This window comes from Gallus gallus, chromosome 2 (assembly GCF_016699485.2).
Source record: "Gallus gallus isolate bGalGal1 chromosome 2, bGalGal1.mat.broiler.GRCg7b, whole genome shotgun sequence".
NCBI lineage: Eukaryota > Metazoa > Chordata > Aves > Galliformes > Phasianidae > Gallus > Gallus gallus.
The window spans coordinates 82,612,652-82,633,631 of NC_052533.1; the positions used below are offsets into that span (position 1 = coordinate 82,612,652).

General features: G+C 35.9%; 1 long non-coding RNA gene across 2 annotated transcripts in view; it reads right to left on the bottom strand.

The window, feature by feature from the left end:
• Positions 1 to 424: 424 nt before the first annotated feature.
• The window catches only part of LOC112531816, a 47,761-nt gene continuing 27,205 nt past the window's right edge, over positions 425 to 20,980 (bottom strand). The window contains exons 2-4 of one of the 2 annotated variants that reach the window (XR_003073816.3): positions 17,829 to 19,409; positions 17,025 to 17,120; positions 425 to 5,138 (exon numbers count right to left, since the gene is read on the bottom strand). This is a non-coding gene — a long non-coding RNA (uncharacterized LOC112531816). The remainder of the gene's footprint in view (positions 5,139 to 17,024; positions 17,121 to 17,828; positions 19,410 to 20,980) is intronic. The other variant, XR_006937172.1, reaches the window with a different exon arrangement.

Here is a 20,980-nt window from a genome sequence, read left to right on the forward strand (position 1 = left end):
GGGAAGGCAGAGGGAGAAGACTTAATAAGAAATAGTCTCTTGATAGGAATCAGTTAATGAATTTTGCTTCCAGTTCAAGTGGTTCACCTATACTTCCTGCTAGAGAGCAGCCATACTGGATGAATTGTTACTGCACACTTCACATTCTGGGAAAGAAGAGTAGGCATAAATAAGTTGAAAGTGTTATTAATGTATCAAATAAATCCTAGGAGCATCTGGTAAGAGATGGAGTAAAGAAAGCTATCATGGTACAGGAAGAATATGTTTCTATCTACTAGAGGGAAAAAAAAGCAGAGTGCAGAGACTAGGAAACAGGAAAGTGGCAAACAATTGGACTACTGAAATCTTCCTCATTTAGGTCTGTATGCAAAGCCTTACTATGCCAGCAGCAAAGATGCAAAGGTCAAGGAATCAAACATTAATGTTAGGTTTGTAAAAACAGATACAAGGTTTATTTTTTTCCTGTTGATACATTGAGATGAATCACTACAAACAAGTTTGAATTAAACAAAACATAAATGAAGATTTACTACTCGTGAAATTTTTAAAAAGTAATTCCAGTTGTGGAAATTCAGACTCCAGTAACAGCAGCAGAACAGCAATGTTTTAGCCATGTTGCATAAAACCAGAATTTGTATATAATGAATCAAAAAAAATAATGAACAAACAAGAGAACAACAACAACAAACTTAGAAGTGTGTTTTGTTTTAATCAGTGTATTTCTCCAGAGCCACTCAGCAGTACTGTAGCAAAAAAAAATTGTTTAGAGTGCTTCTCACAGGAAGAGTGATAGAGGGGAGGAGGGGAAACAACTAAGACTTCATTCCAGCCACATGATTTACCAACATCCCCTATGCAGAGGTGATTGCTCTTAACCTAGTGATGATAGCAAACATCAGTGAAGAAATACAGCAGTATAAAAAAGTAGCCAAATGGGTGGCCTCAGCTACCCAGAGTTATCATCTTTCATCTGTGAGCTAAAGGTTAAAAAGTAGGATCTTTGCAATCCATAACAAAGATTCACTCATTTTTCTTCTACTCACCTTCATGCTACTTTGCACATACTAGGACTATGAATATAATCAGTCTTCCAAATCACAGACTCCATCACCGTGATACATTTTCTCCTATCCAGCCAGGTAGATGCATGCATACCCAGCACAACTGTGGTAAAGGATTCAGTTGATTAATTTCATTCTAATCTGTACCTTTTGTTGGTTTGTTTAGAAAAAAAAAAAAAAATAGTAAACCAGAATGACAGGGAACTTTTTTTTAACTCTCCAAACTTTTCCAAGGGTTTACGATTTAGTTGTTTGACTTTTGCTTGAATTTGTTCAGTTTCATTTATAGTCACTGATTCTTACTATATTTCCGAGAATTTACTGAAATACTCTTGCTACTATTTTTCCTGTGTGAGTATCTTCAGAATGATCTTAACCTCCTACTTTCTACAGCAAAAACTGCAGATAATAATAAAATGCTGCAGGCAATATAGCCACAGGCATCCAAACATAAAACATTAAGTATTTGCTATGTAAGCAGATCACAAGGGTGTTTAACTGTCAAAATATTCAGTTTTGAATTAGGATGAAAATAAAGTTTGACAGAACTTTTAAAATCTTTTCCTTGTGAAAGTATACATATTTCTGCTGTGGGAATTTTGTTCACTTTCAAGTATGAAAGAACATAACATCATTTTTATAAACGGATGTTTTCAGAATGACAACTGATACTATGTTGAATGTGTTAATTTTTATTTTTCTAAATAAATTTCTTTCACTTGTTCACTTGTCTCTAGTGTGGCAGGGCCGTCTCCTTGCTTGTGATATACCATATGTAGTCAGTCGTATGCAACACTGAAGAATGAAGTCATCGATTTTGCTGTATCTTTATCTAATTTGAATTTGAGCTTAAGCATCCTGATCTTGTTCCCTCTCAGTCCCCTCAAATATCCTACTAACTTTGTTAATTCTCTGCAGACCTTCACAATCATCATGTATTCCTTAAGATGTAGTCTAGTAAGTATTAAAAAGTGCTATACTACATGCCTTCAAACTATGTTATTACTTCAGTGTATGTAAAACAAGTGCAAGGGTTCTGTGTAAGCCCCTCACATCCACTTTGGAATTAAGAAAAGTCTTTGAGTTGAAAAAAAAATGGTGCAGTTTTGGTCAGCATCTTGCTCTTACCCCTTCTGTACTACCACATCCAAGCATACAAATACATCAGCTTCACTCTTTGAACATCAGATTATGACTGTTTAGTATTCCTACATCTTCTTTCTGGAAAAATGATGGCCTGAGGTGACACTCTTCTCCAAGACCTGGAAAAATCCCAGAGGATACAGAGAAACATCCCACCTCAGAGAAACCCATGGGAACAGAGGGCCCCCTGCAGTCCTGCTCCCTCTCAGTACTACCCTTGGTTAGATCAATAATGTCTTTGGTGACAAACAACCATAGTAGTTCAAAGTTGTTCAAAGTCCCTGTTTGCAGAGTTCTGAAATATTTAAAATAAATTTACATTGATCTTACATGTTAATTGTTCACAAATACAGCATTAAGAAAAATCACAACTGAAAGCTCAATAGTCATTTATTTTACCAGTTACCACCTCAAACAAAGTAAGGAATGCTTGTTTAGGGATTTCACTTTCTCCTGGGATCTTAGGGATTTCTGCAGATTTTGTGAACTGTCTCCAAAACAAAGAGATAGGAGTTCATATTGCAAAAATAGTAGCAGCAGATCTGACAGAAAGCAGTATTGATTTTCTAAGTCAACAGTAGAAATACAATAAATGCTTTTCACAGATTAAGAATACAGCAAAGTCTCAGTTCTCACATAAGTAGAATCAGCAACCTAGTGTGCATGTAGCAATGAACTCAGAGAGACAGACTGCAGCTTATACTTATTATCTTAACGTGAAGCAGTACTGCTTACTTACTATAACCCAGTGCAATCTGTATACTCAGATCACTAAGGAAACTCAAATGATAGTGTTTTTGCATTAGTAGTGTTTTGGCTTAGTAATGTGAACTAAGCATCCATGAGGACCAGAGGTAAATTTCCCAGGAATAGACACTGTGTGAGTGTTCTATCTTATTTTTAGAGAAACTCTGTACTACTCCAGCATCACAGTGCAGAGGTAGGAAGTGAAGCTCTTTAGATGACTACAGATCACAAATCCATCATTCATCTGCACATCTAGTTTTCCACAATTTTTATAATAGCAAGAAAAAAAATCTGGAAGATAAACCTAAAAGCTTCTGAGAAACCAATATGAACTAAGAAAAAGAGATCTGAAGATAAAAGATCAGTTTTTTACTGCACTCAACACACCAAATATTGTAACCAGGAACATAGACAAAACACAGGGTTTTTTTTCCTAGAAAAAATTCAAAGATTTCCAAAAATTTCTTTAGAGTGAGAGAGAAAGGAAAGTTTCCAAAATCATATAACCATACAATAAACATATACAACTGAAGCACTGTGGTTGCTCTGCATTGAAGTGTCCTCATGCCCTCTATAATGGAAATTTATGAGCTGTGCTGACAGGACACATGTCTGAATGTAATCATCAGAATAGTGGATACATTGAGGCATAATCAATTCATGAAATTTAATCAGTCCAAAAATATGGTTCAGTTATTATATTAAGTGATAGTTGCAAAACAGTTTGTTTGACCAGAACATCTGAATTGTACAACAAGTAGTTGCTGGAAGGTTAAGAAAAGTAAACTGAGATATTAAAAACTAAAAGCCATGATCTGAAGTACCGAAATTTTGTTATAGACCTAAAAATCATCTGTAGAAACTGAGTACAAGTAAGTATTCCAGATGGGTATATCTCCAATACTTACCAGGGCAATCTAATAATCACAGGAAATATGTTTTGACAGAAAATACAGAGAAAAGCTTCTTTACCATAATCATAGGAGGTATATGGAGCTACTAGTCACCTTAAAATATGCTAGTGACCACAGTGAATCTCTTCAGATACACCGCATTGAAGACTTGCAAACACCAAAGATACCTTAAAAATGCCTGGAAGTTAAAGCATGTTACTGACACTGATGACTTGACGACTGAGAGGTTCCAATGCTGACTTCATGAGAGATTGGCTCCAGAAGAATGAAAATTCAATTAAAAAGAAGTAAGATACACATTCATAGACTTAACTGCTTCCTTCCCTTTTTTGAGAGAAGCTCAGGGCAATGAAAAACCTTCTCCAAGCTATTAAAATCTAGTTTCTTATATGACAGGGTCAGCAGTTAAGAATTTGCTTATTGAATTGAAGAAGTCTAGTCTGTAGAGTTTGCTATATTGCAGACCTTCAGGTATTAGCATGCTACTGCACTGCAGTTTCTTCCAGTGTTAAGATTTTTACCAAAAAGTACTTTCACACCAAGGAAAGAGATGGCTATTTCTCACAAAAACATCTTTTGAGACAAGAAAATAAATAGATAAAAGTTATTAGCGAGAGATTAGACAGCTAGTTGTAAAGGAATACAGCAGGATCAGGAGAGGATTTTTTTGTTTTGTTTTGATTTTTTTTTTTCTCGCCACACATGAATCCAAAGAAATCAAAAGGTCAGCTATGTCCCTAAAGGAACAGGTTTTCATCATTTCTTCTCAAACACAGAGAAAATAGATATTAACAGTCAAAATTATAATATGGCAGGAATAACTCTGTTAAGTGTGGAAGAAGCTAAAAATTGAGAATTGCTACCAGAACACATGAATAAAAGAAATAAAACATTGACTTCCAAGGCTCACAAAGTATCCATTTATACTCTTATAGGTAACGTCTATCTTCCAGCTGACTCGCTCTCTTGGTCTGAAGATTCAAGCATAACAAGTTTTGAAGGAAACCGTCTTCTTCTGATTTCTGTTAAGAGTGAGAGCAAAGTTCTCCTTAGTCCATTATGTCACCAAAAGGCAGATAAAGAACAGAACCTCCACAAGTGTCATCATAAAAGCTTCATGTTGCCACCTCAGCTGTGGAAAGATAAACAAAATCTGCATGCCAAAGGACACCATCGTAGTTCAAATTCAAAATCTGCTTGATCTTTTCCTCCATTTTGTTTCCTGAGGCCTCTCATTCTTTATAGGGAGATAAGAACAGGGAACATGGAGACACTGAAAGAAAAACAAGGAAACGAACAAAAAAAGAAATAGTTGGAAAAAGTTGTTTCCTGGAAACAGAAACCAAGGTATACATCTTTGTATGTAAGTTTCCTACCTACAGTTTTGATAAAGAAACAATCACTTCTCTGAACTACTCAGTTTGTTGATATGAAAATAAATAACAGTATTACAGGAAAAATAAGCAGATACCATTCTCTGGGGAGAAATAACTTCTTGCTACAGTAGAACCTAAGACAAGGAAATTCCATTAAATATGAGAAAAAAAATAAAAAATCTGTTTACTCTGAATGTGATCAAACACAAAGATTGCTCAAAGATGTTGTGGGATCTCTTTCCCTGGAGACTTTCAAAACCTAACTGTCTCAAATGTCTGCTCCTAGCTTGTTAGGCTCTAAAAAAAAGTAGTTGGACAGGATGATTTACAAGATATTCCACACGACTTCAGTAGTTCTATGACTGGAAGGTAGGCTGACTGAGGTAGAACACTGCACAACTTCTGACAGTAATGCACAGAAATCTTCCATCATCTTTTTGCATTAATCACTGTTTTCGCTGAATTACTACAGAGAAAAAAATCTCTTCATTTTAAGACCTATGTTAAAAATCTCTGTGGTGGTGAAATGCCAGACTGTAAGACCTGGACCTGTGTACTTCACTGTTATAGTACATTGCACCCTGATTCCCTACTGGATCCATTCTTTCAAAGACTAACCAGGGATGAGATGTCAGTCCATGGAGGTGAAAGAAAACTCCAGCAGAGTACTAGCTGTCAGAGTTTTCTTATAAGATATAAAAGACATTACAGTGATCTTACAGAGTTTTCATTATCATGTGATGAATTAATGTACTTTTCAACTAAGTAGTGATATTTTTTAAAGCTCATATACAATAAAAGATGCTCTCATGCAGCAATTGAAAAAAAAAAGAAATTATTAGAAAATGATAAAAATTATGAACCTGAAAATATTAAAAACAGAATATTGATTTTGCTCTGCTCCAACATCAAGGATATTTTTACCTGGGACTGGTGCCACTGAGTTTATATTTGAGTATGTTAAAATACTGGATCCTTGGGAAGCAACTTAGAACACTGTATACACTGGGAAGTAAGGCTCTTCTTCAGTTCATTCAATGAAGATCTATGATGCTGTACCTCCCCAGACAATGGAGTGAGCAGAATAACACAAAGCAATTAATATCTACTTAGAATGAAGCCACTCTTCAAAAAACTCTCCTAGTTCAAACAAAATGTTAATTTCTGCTCTTGTCTACTCCCTATACTTTTAAAGCACACAAGCTAGCTTCCATTTGGCTAACAGTACACACAAAGCTGCAGTTAAATGACTAATGGACACTGATTAGAGCCAGCTTAAAGTACCAGAGCTGCCCTGAAAGCAATGCCTCCTATCTGAGTATATTGGTCCACAACATCAGAGGTGGATATTGGTGGTATGGCAGTAGAGGTTGAACCTTGTCATCAACATTCCATTACATTCTTTTGCCACGCAACAGATGGCAGCAGAGGGGCAGTCTGACCAAACAACTTCTGACATGGAAGTGCATATCAAGCATAGGTGTGTCATTTAATCCCTCCATGTGGAAAAAAAAATGCACCTATTGACATTCACTGATGCTTGCTGAACATTTATGGAGACCAAACAGTAGATGTGAGCACAGTGATGTGGTGGTTGGTGCATTTCAGCAGTGGTGACAGCAGTGTGAAAGACAAGCTACACTCCCAATGGCCATGCACAGCTGTCACACCACAAATGAACTTGAAGAATAAACTCAGCTATGGGATAAATGAAACAAACCAGCAATTCTCATTCAGGCAAGTAATGGTAAAAACTTCCTGCCACTAATGTGGCACAACTCTTATACTGTACTTTCAGATACCCAAGAAACAGAGAAGCTAAGATACCAATGAAGGTTGTACTAATTTTGCGTTATTTCCAACATTAGCATAGGCACAAAGACATCTCTGGGGTTATTGAAGGTTCACTACATTAGATCATCCTGAATTACACTAGGGCTGAATTGCAGACATACATATTAACATGATTATGCTTCCTTCACTATTCATGAAAATGAAGAAGCCTCATGATAAATCAGAACTCCTAATGAATTAGTGAAAAGACACCACATACACATGTACACAACAGATGAACTGGAAGAGAGCTGCTGTCATTAGGCTTTTTCTAGTCTAGTGAAAAACATGAAGTAGAGCTGAATATTAATTTAATCCTAAGTATATGGTTCCATTACACATTTTACCATGTTTTCAAGTCATTTTCCCTGAAATAATCCCCTCATGCAAGCGTTCTTGTTGAATGACACAGAACTGTTTCTAGTAGCTTTTTTATTATTATAGATATAGTACTTAGCACTTCATCCCCATTTGAAATAATGGTCTGTTTTTGTCACACAGAAAAGCTTCAGACATATTTACATCTCTGTACGTTTTCAGATATAATTATGACCCATTATTTATGAGGAAAAATAATCACCACCCCAGGACATTTCAAGTTTAAATTCTGATTTTATAGCTACAGTAAAATACCATCTGTCTCATCAAACTAGAGAGACTACTAAAGAATCAAGGTGAACATTCATGCAGTAACAGAGTAAAACAGAAAATCATGTTTCCTAGTGGGTTTAGATTTGGGCTCAGTCCCCCAGTCATTACTGCATGCACTACCAGTAACCATGCAGTATCAGCTATGATTTCAACACTACAGTATGCCACTGCCTCTGCAGAAAGTAGAGGAATCCAAAGAAGAGGAATCATCATCATCATTTATTTGAGAGTAGGCATATTTTTCTTCATTGAAATGAGAGCAATGAGAAATGAGAAAACCCTAAAGATTCCAGTCTGTAAAAAATGCCATTTAAAAAAAAAAAAAGAAAGAAAATTAGTGACATTGCAAGCCATAAGAAGACTAAAAAGCATTGTTCTTTGTTTTATGAGTAATTTATTTTCTCAATCCAACAAACAGATGCCTCAGAAAGGTTTGCCCCAAAGAAGGCATACCGAAAGCTTCTTCTTACTTCAGCTCATATCAGTGGAACTTAACAAATATGTCACTTCTACAAACATATGCTTGTCAGTTCCTGTCTTTTCTTCAGCCCAAATGATGATCGAAACAGATAACTTGGTCAGCTGGGGTTCTTGATACTGTTTTAGTCATATCTTACTAAATCCATTAATAGGATATTACCCTAAGCTGTCATTGTTTCCTAATGACAGTACCTCTAAATATATGACATGATGGTTCTCTGATTCCTTCTGGGAGCACCATCCTTTTTCAGAAGCTTTATGCCTCTGAAATGTCCCAGCCACAACCAGCATGCTTACAGTGGTCTTAGAACCATGAAGACCTTTATCAGCTTACCTGTAATAACTCTGTTTATCAGTCCTAGCTATGAAGTCAAGTATAACAGCTGATAATACCTATTGTATCTGGGTCTCTGACACATTTCTGGTAAACCTGAAAGTACTACCCTGACATACATCATTCTTGTCACTGCTGTGAGATTCAAAATCATCCTTGAATTTAGATGCTTGAAGCAATACATAAAAACAGACAAAACACTTTTCTACAGTAACCGAGAACAGTGAAGATATTTTCAATGTACAGCAATCTAATAGTTGAAATTAAAACCCACGAAGAAAATTATATATATACATATACACACACACTACCTTTGACTCATTCTTCCTTCACTTCTCCCTTATCTTTAAGTAGGTTAAAAGTACTGGTTCATTTGCACATCCACTTAAACACAAAGAGAAAGTCAGTCTGTTCAAAAGCACATTTATCTGCATCTGTTTAGATATCCGTACCCTGCTCACCATAAGGAGAATCTGACTTCTTGTCCTCATTCAATTTACTAATGAAACAATCTTCAAAATTCATTCCCATCAAGTTTACAGTTTGTCTTGTTATGTGCAGAATTCCCAGCAACCTGGGAGTTATGCAGGTTGTGCTCTCTCAAATTTTACTGTCATAAAAGGGATAGGATGCACAGAAGTGCACGTCTGCACACACATGTCCAGAAAATAGCATTTAGTGGCAGTTATGCACTTGTAGTTTGAGATATGTCTTCCTTGACCTTACTGGACTGAACAGGTCTCTTGTAATAGATCTCATCTGGATCAGAATTTCAACATCAACTTAAGGATAAGTGTAAGGTGAGCTGTCAAGTACTTTCAACACCTTAGTTTCCTTTGCTGCTGCAAACTGACCTGAACTGGTATCACTATGGAAGAAACAAAAAAAAAAAAAGCAGTCACATGCACAGAATCCCATGGAACAACACGTTTTTCATTAAATGTATTCCATGTTCTGTGTTTCCATACACACCCTTTCCTCTGTTTTCACAGACATAGAATCTAAATGTAAGAAGTCCTCTGACCAGACTTTCCTTCCTCTGGTATCACATAACAGTGCAGCAGACAGAGCACAGATGCCAGAAAGAAAGTCAAGAAAGGAAAGAAGGTTTTATACGGAGGCATAGAAAATAGTAATGAAAAGGTTCTTCTGGAGGTGCACTTAAGATTAGAGGTTAGAGAGGGCTAACTCACTGCCTTTTGGCAAGAGAAAAGTGCTCCCTCCACCTCCCAAATTTATATAAAGGTTTGATATTCTTGACATTTTCAACCCCTCCCTGTCTAGAGATTGATGTTATGAAATTACTGAAGCTATTTTTCTCAAAATTAATTGTATTTTTTGAAAATATGCACACACAGGATAGTTTCACTATTGGTAGAACAGAAAAGCCTCTTTTCATTTTCTTAACATTTTCAGTAGCACTCTACAGTTTTTCTCGTTAATAGCAGAGCATCAGTATATACTTTTAACTTTTATTTCTTGCCTGTAGGTTTCCCTAAGGTTTCTGAAAGAAGGCAGTCATTTTACTTCTGCAATAACCTTTAAAGACGATTCACATCGGCTGCTGTGTGATTACATCTGGACAAAGTACTCAGAGAGCAAAGAATAGTCTTTTTTCTTTCGTATTAAAAGAAGTGGCATGATTGTTACCAATTTAGCCTTAAAAAACCACCCAGTTAATAGAATATTAGCTGTAACCTTTTTGTAAGTCATTAGCTCTGCCCCTTTTCCATACAAAACTCTAAAAAGAGCTGTCTATATAATTTAGTTACACAAGAGAAAAATATTATCCTCTGTCTATTATACATCATAAAAAGTGATGTATTTATTCATTCTTTTTAAAGTTTGATGACAGATACTAAAGACTTTCATGGCATTATGCCTGCAAAATGCATGCTGAATGAGAGAGAAAGGGAAGGGAAAGGAAAAGGAGAAACTTCAAAAGACACTTAGACAATTAAAAGACAATTCTTAGGCACTTAGGAATTCTAACAGATGGTTATACAAGTCCTTATGTTTAGTAAGACAGCATTTTTGCTTATTGCCCAAGTCCATCATTTCTAAAAAAAACTCTATATAGGAGGTACTGCATTTATCTATGCAATTAAGTGCAGTTACTTTACACACCTGTAGTTGTTCTACATAGCAAAGACACGTCCATGTTTCTACTACTTCTTTGATGAAGATCTACAACTATGTAGAATCTATGCCCCATTAAACTGATTTCTCTCAAATGTCAAGCAATTTAGGAGTATAACCTTATTTTCTAAAACATCTAAAACTTTTGGAAGGCTTATTTCTCATTGGAGAAAAAAAAAGAGTTTAGGATTCATTCAGTGACTAAGCACTTTAGATAGTATCTGCTTTTAATAACAAAATTTTCTTTTTTGCATCTTTATAAACAGATTAGACTCAGTCTCACAAATCTAATCTTTTTTTCCCCATATTCTCTGGTACAGGTGAATAAAAATTTGTCAAAGACAGAAAACTGAGAACAAATGCATTGTGAACAAGCCATTATTCAGCTTTTTAATGTAGTCACTATTGCTGTCCACACTCAGTTTATCCTGGCAGCCCTCTTTAAAATAAACAGGTAGAGATTTCAAATGAATCTGTTCTGGTGTGAAGAAATGTGTACAACTGTACTGGTCAGAGCTGTGATGTTAGTAAAGCTATGGTATCTTGATTCAGTCTGGGATAAAATCCCTAGAGAGGCATGAAGGACAAGCCAGAGCATTTGGTCTGACTTGCTATTAGAAGCTAATTTGTGCTATAGGAGAGATGCTTTTTACAATGACATTTACGTATAAAAACCTGTCTTTGAAGTTCCTGTAGCTGAACTGAAACTAAACAGTGTTTTATTTCCCTTTTTCTCCCCCTCTTTGATGCAGCAAACAGCATTTCCTGGATATTTGAATAAAACAGACTTAGGAGGAAGTCTGGGTTTGTAGTTCCCCTCTAAGGAGTATTATGATACACCATTTCTTTGCCTACAAAGCTCTGAAGTGAGAAGAGCCAATATATTGTCTGACCTTCTATACCTCAGAAAGCTCTGGAAATCTTTCCAGCCGCAGCAGAAAAAACAAAGTATGAGCTATCTGCATGTTGTAGAATTCACTGATCACACAACATTTATGAACCCTGACAGTTCAAAAATATTCTCTCACCACTCTGCAAGATAATTTTCATCTAAATTGACCTGGACTATTCACGATCTACATTTACATATATTAGAACTTTAAAACTCCAAGAAATGTGGAAACATACACCTTTTGGGGGATTTTTGGGGGGTGTTTTGTTTGTTTCTTTGTTTTAATGGATCTGTAGTACAATGTGGCACTTTTCCACACACCAAAGATAAAGAGTCAAGGAAAACACTTTGCTTACAGACACACAGCTGCCACAACGCTCAAGGTGTGTCATCTGAGCATGAGGAAGGTATTATAGGTAAAAATCTCTTATCTACATGACAGAAGACTATTTCCATTGTAACTATTCAACTCAGTAGCTGGATACATTAAGTTGACCATAGCTACCCAAACTCAAAGCCTTTCTTTCACAATTCAAGCATTTTTCAGTCCGATTTAATATTTTGTTCATCAGTGAAAGCATACTCAAAATGTTGCTCAAGAAGTAGCCTTGAATCTTGACTGCTGAAGACAGTTTGAGAGAATAGAAATCAAGATACTGGAACATTCATTCTTGGGGCAGATCCTTACCCTTGTTGGCTCGCAAAACTGAAAGACAAAGGAAGGAGGGACTTTTTAGAAACAGAGCAATGAAATTTATCAAAGTGGTTACCTGACCAATTTTTTGTGTTGTTTTGCTAATAATATCAGTAAGGTTTTGTTTAGCTAATTCAGAAGATATAGATAAACAGACTTAATTGTCTATAAGAAATAACACTTCTGCTCTCATTCTGATTTTATTATTCTTTTGGTCTGAGGATCATGCTAGCAGAGTGGAGCTTAAGAAAACAAAGACTATCTGCACTCCATTTGCTGCTTCACTTTAAGCAGTTTAAAAATATACACCCAGTTACTGTAAAACAGGATAAGGGAGGAGAGAAAATAAGACCAGTGGAAAAAAATAATACTGAAGGACTTGGTATTATAGGTCAGTGGCTTTGTATCTCAAATGAAAATAAGAGCTTGGAAGATTAGGATGAAATATAGAAAGGGTCTTTATTTGCTATCAGACTAGAGCTAAGTATTTGTACTTTAAAAAACTGAATTATAAATGGAAATGTGGAATTGAACACTGTTCAGTCCCTTAAAAGCTGACCACTACATGTTAATTAAATCATAAATGCATTTTAGAATTTATTTTCATGCTTCTGTGCTCTCAATGTAGCTGCAGAAATCCTCAGAAACAGATGGAAAGATATTCCTTCCTCAGCATTCAACCTTTTAGCATTTACCTGTAAGTTAAAATCCATTTATAACTAATGCATCGTCATTTCATACTAGTCTCTAAGAAAGTACAGGATCATACACTGATGAAATGAAATTGATCAAGATGTCAGTCTTTCAAATTAAACATCTGACTCATTCATTGCATCTCCATGGTACAACTTCATAACAATAACTGACTCAGCTTTGCCTGTTACTTCCATTGTTTCCCCTTATTAGATATAAATTATTAATGCAATAAAACTAGGAGAAACTCCTCTCAGAATTACAATTAAATTTGAAGCAGATGAGGTTTCAGGAACTGAAGCAAAACAGGAGAAAATACATAAATGTACAAAGTTGTTAGGAAGATGCCTCAAAGCGACTCAAAGAGGAGAGCCAAACTTTCTTAATAAAAGTCATCCATTTTGAGATGAATTCTCAAAGAACTGGTACAATTTCTTCCATACAACAGCAATTACACAAACAAGCAAAGAAACAAAATAGAGCAGTGGGGGGGGGGGGGGGGGGAAGGAAAGTGTGAAAACAGTATTTCTGTGACAAGATAGAAACACTTTCCTGTAGTTTGATAATAATTACTAACATAAATCCCTCCACAGTAGATCTTTATGTTAAGGGTTTTTTGTTTTTTGGGTTTTTTTTTGGCAGTAGATTTCCTCAAAATCAAAATCTGAAGTGCCACACGACTTCTTTCTAAAAAATTTGCATAATCTACAATAACAATTTTCACTATGGTCTCCTTTCACTTACAGAAACAGACAACTTCTTTTTAGGACAATTTGAGCAAGTCTATCAATGCAGTTTTTTTCCCTTTCTCCCCTCAGTCACTAGAGAATAACATTAGACAGGTCACTTGCACAGAAGAAATGGATGCAGCCCATCCCAGAAGTTTTGTTTCCAACACAGCACATTTTTAATCAGAGTGTATGGAGTGGTGAATCAGCATCGAAGAATGTCAGTAAGGGAAACTTGGCTCATGTGATTTTTATAGTTGCTTTGGAGAAAAATAATTGTTTAAAGCACAGAACAATGGTGTACAGGTATAGATAAAGGTGGTATTAGTTTATATTCCAGCTTTGACAAGGTACCTTTTTCCAGGTATTCCAGCTTCTACAAGGAGTTTTCTAGATCTGTCTGTGTCCATGACAGGGGGACACAGCAGGTCCCCAGGCCCACCAGCCTGAAAAGGGGAAGGATGTGGGGAAGGGGAGAGGATTGTCAATGGTTTACAAGCCAGTTCAGCCCAGTTCTGTGACTAATGAGGCAGGGTACCTATGGACCCACACCCCGGGAACTGGGGAAGGGAGGGGAGATGGGTCCAAAAACAGAACAGCGGCAACAATCTGAGGAGGAAAGGTCATTTACTAAATATGATATCAAAATGCAAGATAACACAATATAATAGAATATACAATTGGAATTGAGGCTAATAAATCAAATAAAATGAGAGAGAGTGTCCAAAACCAAAGACCTTCCTCTGAATTGAAGGCAAAATGTCTGGGGAGCACACCCACACGCTGCTGCACAGTGAGAGAGTCCCATGACTTGCCAAGACCTTTATCTTCCTCCCTGAACACAAAGTCCTCTGGGCTATGTAGTTTTTCTCTTCTGAGAGCCAGGTATTCAGAAAATCGGCAGTCCATGGAAGTGGGGCATTGACTCTTTAACTCCCAGTGCTGTACATGATGTCATGATGTGGGATAATGATAACAAAAATCATAAAACCATGATAAGCTTATATAATGATTCAATGCAGTCACTTCCCTGCAGAAAAGAGCTGCCTTGAGAGTAAGCCATAGAAAAGCACACTGGAAGATCACAAAAAAAAAAAAAAAAAAAAAGGATGAAACTCCAAACAAGGAAAGTAACTCCAGAAGTTACACAAACTCTGTCGTCCACAGAGGGGAAAAAAAAAAAAAAGAATGATGGAAACTATTAGAAAAAAAAAAACATTTAATAATCAATCAAACTAACAGTAAAACAGGAAAAGTATTTCCTGTTCTGATGGCTACTTTTCATAGTAAAATAATTTTGTCACCCAGAAACAATAATCCCTTCAAGGAAGTCTTATTTCAGGCCCTAACTTGCACAACAGTTCAAATTCTAGAGTTTGTGTGGATACAAAGCTCTGCCCTTAATAAATCTGGTTTTAAATTTACTTCACACATACACAGAAATATCATCAAGCTTTTACAGAGGAAAAAAATACAGAAATAGCACTATAAAACCAGTTTAGCTGAAATGAACATCAAATGTCAGTGACTGCATTTCTTTGTGCAATATTTTCAAAAAAATATAAAGTGCCATCCCATCATCACAGAGCAATGTTTGATATTCACATTTAGAATATCATTATACATTCACTCATGTAGAATCAACATAAAAAGCAACATGTTATGCACTTAGAGTTGGCAGTTTTGAATCTCCACATGCCTTTCCTCAGGTCATTAGTCTTTTACCACTGGTTCAAAAATTGCTATATAATCAGAAATACATGAGCATGTATATAGTTCTCTGAAAGGAATATATTTTCATTATACACCAAATATTAATAAATATCTATCATTGAGGGGGGGGGGAAAGCTGCTTAGTAGAAGGACGTTGCAGACTAATCAAGGTGTCCTTGGCAGACTTGCAGTGCTATTTTGTGTAATGAGGACCATGACAAAGTTTGTGTTCCAAAACATTTTATGTCATTTTAACCTTGCCACAGGCAGCAAGGTTGGTGTTAATCACTCCAGTCAAAACCATTAACTTTGAAAAGCTAAGAGCTAAAAAGTTACATTACTGAACTCAACAAAATACCAGATGTTAATACATAGGCTCTTTAACAGAATTCATTACTCAGACCACACATCATAGATTTCAGAGAAGCAGTAGCTTTTCAGGACACTGCTCTCTGTATATTACAGATCCGATTCAACTCTGAAGCATCCTATCTGAAACAGACTAGTTGACCACAGGAAAACTTCAATTGCTCCCCCCCCAAAAAAATAAATTAACAATATAGAGTGTTGCAGGACACCAGATGAAGGAGGGAAAATAATCTTTCCATTATTTATTGTTCAACAGTTTCTTCCCTGTATCAATAGTTTCAAAACCTTTTAAATTACATATTCCTATTAATAAAAAAAAAAAAATAGCATGCACATTATTATACTTCTTCAAAAATTATACACATCTAGAACTGTACTAATATATTATGCGCATTACAAAATAAACAAACAAAAAAAAAAACAAAAAAGGATAAGATAAAGATGAAACAAACAATATTTGATTTTTTATTTCATGCCCCCCCCCCCCCCCCAGAAAAAAAAAAAAAAAAAAAACTTACCACTTTTTGCTCTCCAGTTTTTATTTCTTTCTATGGAGAATTAAATGATCAAATGTACTTCACTATATCCGAAATTCTGGTTTAATTCCTTGTGACACAGTGATTCAGAGGTCTGATTCAAATTTCAGTTAACTTCAATATTGAATATTTCGATTTCTTTTTTTTTGGGGGGGGGAGGGGGTGGGAGGAGGGATTCTTATCACTTTTGGTTAAGTCATTACTGTTTTCTTATCAGTGTGGCTGACTTGAACTGGGAGCAGGAGAACTTTCTGCCATTTTCTTGGTGTTTGCTTGTGCAAACAACATTGTTAATATTATCTTCAAACAAGTTTCTTCTTGCCATTCTACTAGGGTTCTTTTCATTAAAACTAGATAATGTAATATGCAGAAAGTGAATAAATAAGTGAAAATGCCACTGCCAACCACCGCATACTGTGGATTACCCACTCTTCCCTCAGGATACCTCATGTACCATACCTGACATATCTGATATACAGATGAAGTGAGGGTGCCAGTTCCAAGTCATATAGTAAATATTAGAAAAGCTTGATTTCTTTCTTTTAGATAAATAGATAAAGATAAATAGAAGTTCTAAGATTTTCCTCCTGCACCACAATGGATGATCTTGCAGACTCCCACAGCATGTGAGCAACCCACTTTGAGGACTGCTGTTCTCATTCACAAAGCCATATTTTATTTATTATCCAGGGAATTACAACATATTACCTAATATACTCACCTCATGCTTGGTGGGGATTTTAGCTGCATCTAGCTCCTCCACAGCAGTTGTCATGAGCTTCAAAACATCTCAGCATGGAAGCAGCACTAGTCAATCCTATTTCGGCCATAGTGATTTAATGTGCAAGGAGGCAAAATTAATTGAACTAAGTTACCACTGATGCCATTAGAAGGATCATAAACAAACAGCATACAGTTCTGAGCTGGAGACTGCTGGGGACCAATGCTCCATTTAATTATCAGCTTCAGTAGGCAAAGACACCCATAAAAAAAATATCCAAGGCAAGATGTTTAAGGGATTAACATTAAGTATGGCAATAGTTTTTATAATTAAAAATAAACAAAAGACATTCAAGATGGATCTGTTTTCTCTAAAAACTAAACTGAATCTGACTCTCAGATAGTAAAAAACACCTGTGAAAGAGTGGCAGATATCAATAGAACGTCAGAGTCATTTTTTCTCCGAGCCCTTTTTTCCCCTCTTTAACAATTTCTCCCATATTCCTCAGGCCAGACAGTCCATGCAACGTTCTTCCAAATATGACTGCAATACAGACTATTGCTAGACCAATCAGATAGGCCCAGGTGGCAGGTAGGGTGTCACACTGAAAGCCTGTACTGCATTAAGAGCAGGCATTTAAATTACTCGTGTCTATCAGAATTCTCCCTCAATTTCTTGAAGTGTTTGTTCCCTCTGCTTTAATATATCTAAATCACTAAATAATCCCATACTTTTCTGTAGCACTAAATATTCCTAACTTCTTTCTAGACAACCCATTAAAACCCATTCCTTGTCATATTCTACCTTAGCATATACTCCAGCTGAATGTTTATTTAGGAATCAGTCCATCAGTTCTCTTTGTTCTGGAAGCTCTTGTAGATCTGGAACAGGGACTGTCACTCAGGGTGCCCTCCCTGTGATGTGTTAAGTAGTAAAGGAAACAGCAGCCAACATCATTTTAAGTAAAAAGACATTTGAAGAATAAATGTCCTATGAATACACAAATGATTTTGTGGGATTGGAAAGAAAAAAGTTTCACAACTGGTTTGTTTCAACCAATATCACTATCTTAAACGGAATTTAAACATCTTGATTTATGAATCAGAAATATACATTTGGTCTTAGAATAATGTGCAAATAGTAAAACCTGCCTGTCCATGCAGAGCATTGCCAAAATCAGCCAATGGTAGCAGAGGCCAGTACAGTTTTATACAAACTCAACAGCAACCTACAGTCCACAATTTACAAGATGGGGTCTTTGGTGGTCTCAAGAAATGAGCTGAGCTTGCAAAAAAAAAAAAAAAAAAAAAAAAAAAGATATTGCCAGATAAACTTTATGACCTTTCTACAAACATCGTAGAAGATTCTGACATCCTGTATTCTTTAGACAAAATTTAATGAGCCATAAGTAAAATAATCTTAGTTCTACTAATAAAAATAGTAGTAAAAATAGTTCTACTTTGTAAAATTCACTAGCTTAGAAACCCTTCCTTTCCACTCCACAGTTGAGAAATTTGGCAATTCACCTCTAGCACATATATATATAAAGCACCAAGCCTGCAGTAGAAGCAGAGGAGAGATGAAGGGCTTCAGGAGGGAGGAAGAATTTTTTGTCGATTTGCTCCTAAAAGATACATGATTACTATACCATCTCAAAATAACAACTACTTGCTCAACTACTTCATACCTTGTCTTTGATGCATGTAACTACTCTCACTATGTAACAACTTGAAAGAATGCAGAACTATTTTGCAGAGGTTTTGTCAGATGTAGACTACAAAAGGCCGGAAGATAACCTCATCTCAAGCAAATGAGATGGTAACTAGAGGCATAATCAAATGTGCAGTTTCTAAAGACCGCATAACAATAAATATATGCACAAGAAATCTTACTGTATAGAAAGTAATGGTGTGCTGCACCACACAGGCCAGCAGTTCCACAGAATAATGAAAATAAGATCTCAGAATGATACTGCTTATATCTTCAAAACATCATCAACCATAATACATGCTATCAGCAGAAGAAAAGTATTCAGTTCTTCATACAGCCTCCAAGCTCAAGAAGCGAGGATCGTGCTTGCTAGCTCACTAAATAAAACTTCATCTGGATGGGATCCAAAGTCCTCTCATGGCAGACAATGACTTCATAAATTTGACAATCAACCCTTTGAATATCATTAACTGAAAAAAAGTATTGACAAAAGCTTCTGATAGTGGCATTCATGCTCCACAGAGGCTATGTCATCAAGATCACTTACAAAATTGATGTTCAGTATTTTGCTCATTAGTATCTCTCAAGGCCTTCTCAGATGCTTTCTTAAGCAACACTGCAGAATTCCTGTCCCTTGTATAGCTGAGTTCTTAAACATTGTTCTTTACAGGCAACCTGCAAGAAAATATACTGCTGCAGTGCATGAGTAAGTGGCACAATTTTCCTAAATTGTTTCAAATTATCCCATGTGCTCAATCCATCTTACCTGTGCATAACAATAAAGTAAATCCATTGATGATCTGGTATTTGTATGTGTGTCATTACTAGTAATTGTTTTTTCTTCCAACTTACGCATGCCAGGAAGTTTCAATTTGCTAGAAGAGTCCTATTTATCTCTTGAATAAGTAGCCTACTTTGCAAGAGGACTACTTCAGGTACAAATGAATATCAACCATGGTACTAAACATATAATTATATATAGTTTCATAATTACTGAGTATGAGAAAAGAGTAGTATTAATTTGTTTGATGTCATCTACACAACTTGTATACCACCACTCTTTCAATAGTAATATAAAATGCTAGTAATGGCATACATTTCAGTTTGCTGGGTTCAGCTAATTAAGATGTATGTATCACAGAAAGAAACAAAACTCAATTTTCTAGGTTTCTCTTAAGGAAAAGCAGGAAAGAGAACTTCCAGAAAGGAGGAAGCTTTTTAAAAAAAGTAATTAGCTATCACTTTCTTCATCAAGATAAAAGTAACTTTCAACCAGGAAGACAGTCCCTCTTCTGATATTTATTTCCATCAATCTCTGTAACCTACATTTCCTGAGAAGTCACTCTACCAAACACTATTAAGTCAAAATAGTGCTGTGAGAGGTATCCAGTGCATGGTTGCCCAAGCAAATGCACTCCCTCACTTCAGCAACCTTCCGTGCATGAGTTCATTTAAGCACCTTGTCTTTTTGGTGGCCAACAGCTGCACGGCCTCAACTTCAGTACTTCTTTACACATAAAGGCCAGTTCAAAAAGGTCTTTGCCAGAGCACTTCTGTTTTCTACTTTCATTTAATAAGTCATCACCATTACGAAGTAGCAATTAACCTAATGGCCATGAATGATGCAAAATGAGAAAACGCAATGAATGATACACATGCTAAAGAAAAAGTTTCTGCTTCAGTCTTGCGTTCTTCAAGAAGTGGCATTAAGAAGTTCTGGGAATGGCAAATAGATGTCAGAAGAACTACAGACACGAAGAGATCTCTTGCCATTAAATTCAAGCAACGTGCTGATATAATTTAATCCAAGGCATTTAGCTAGATTCTTCAGAGTGCAATTTGACACAACAGTTATGACAAAGAGAACAGCAAAACAGTCCTACAGAGTTTCAAAAATCTATTCACCAATAACTTTCTTCAGACACTTAAAGTAAGCCTGTAACATCACTTGCAATGCATTAGTCATATTCAGACTCATTAATTTGAACCTATCTCACATGAATATCTCATCTATCTTTGGATTTTTAGAGACAATCCATCAGAAACTTAAACGAACAAAAATGCCATCATCCAAATTCTTTTATCTCGGTGGGTATATGCAAGAGCACCAGATAAGCTAAGCATGGACAACTGATGAGGATTCATATAAAATAACTTCATTACAGTCTTGCAGCATGTAAATTTATATGTTTTTAATTATTTAGTAATGCATGTGATTCTGTTTAAATCAACTTCTAAATTCAACA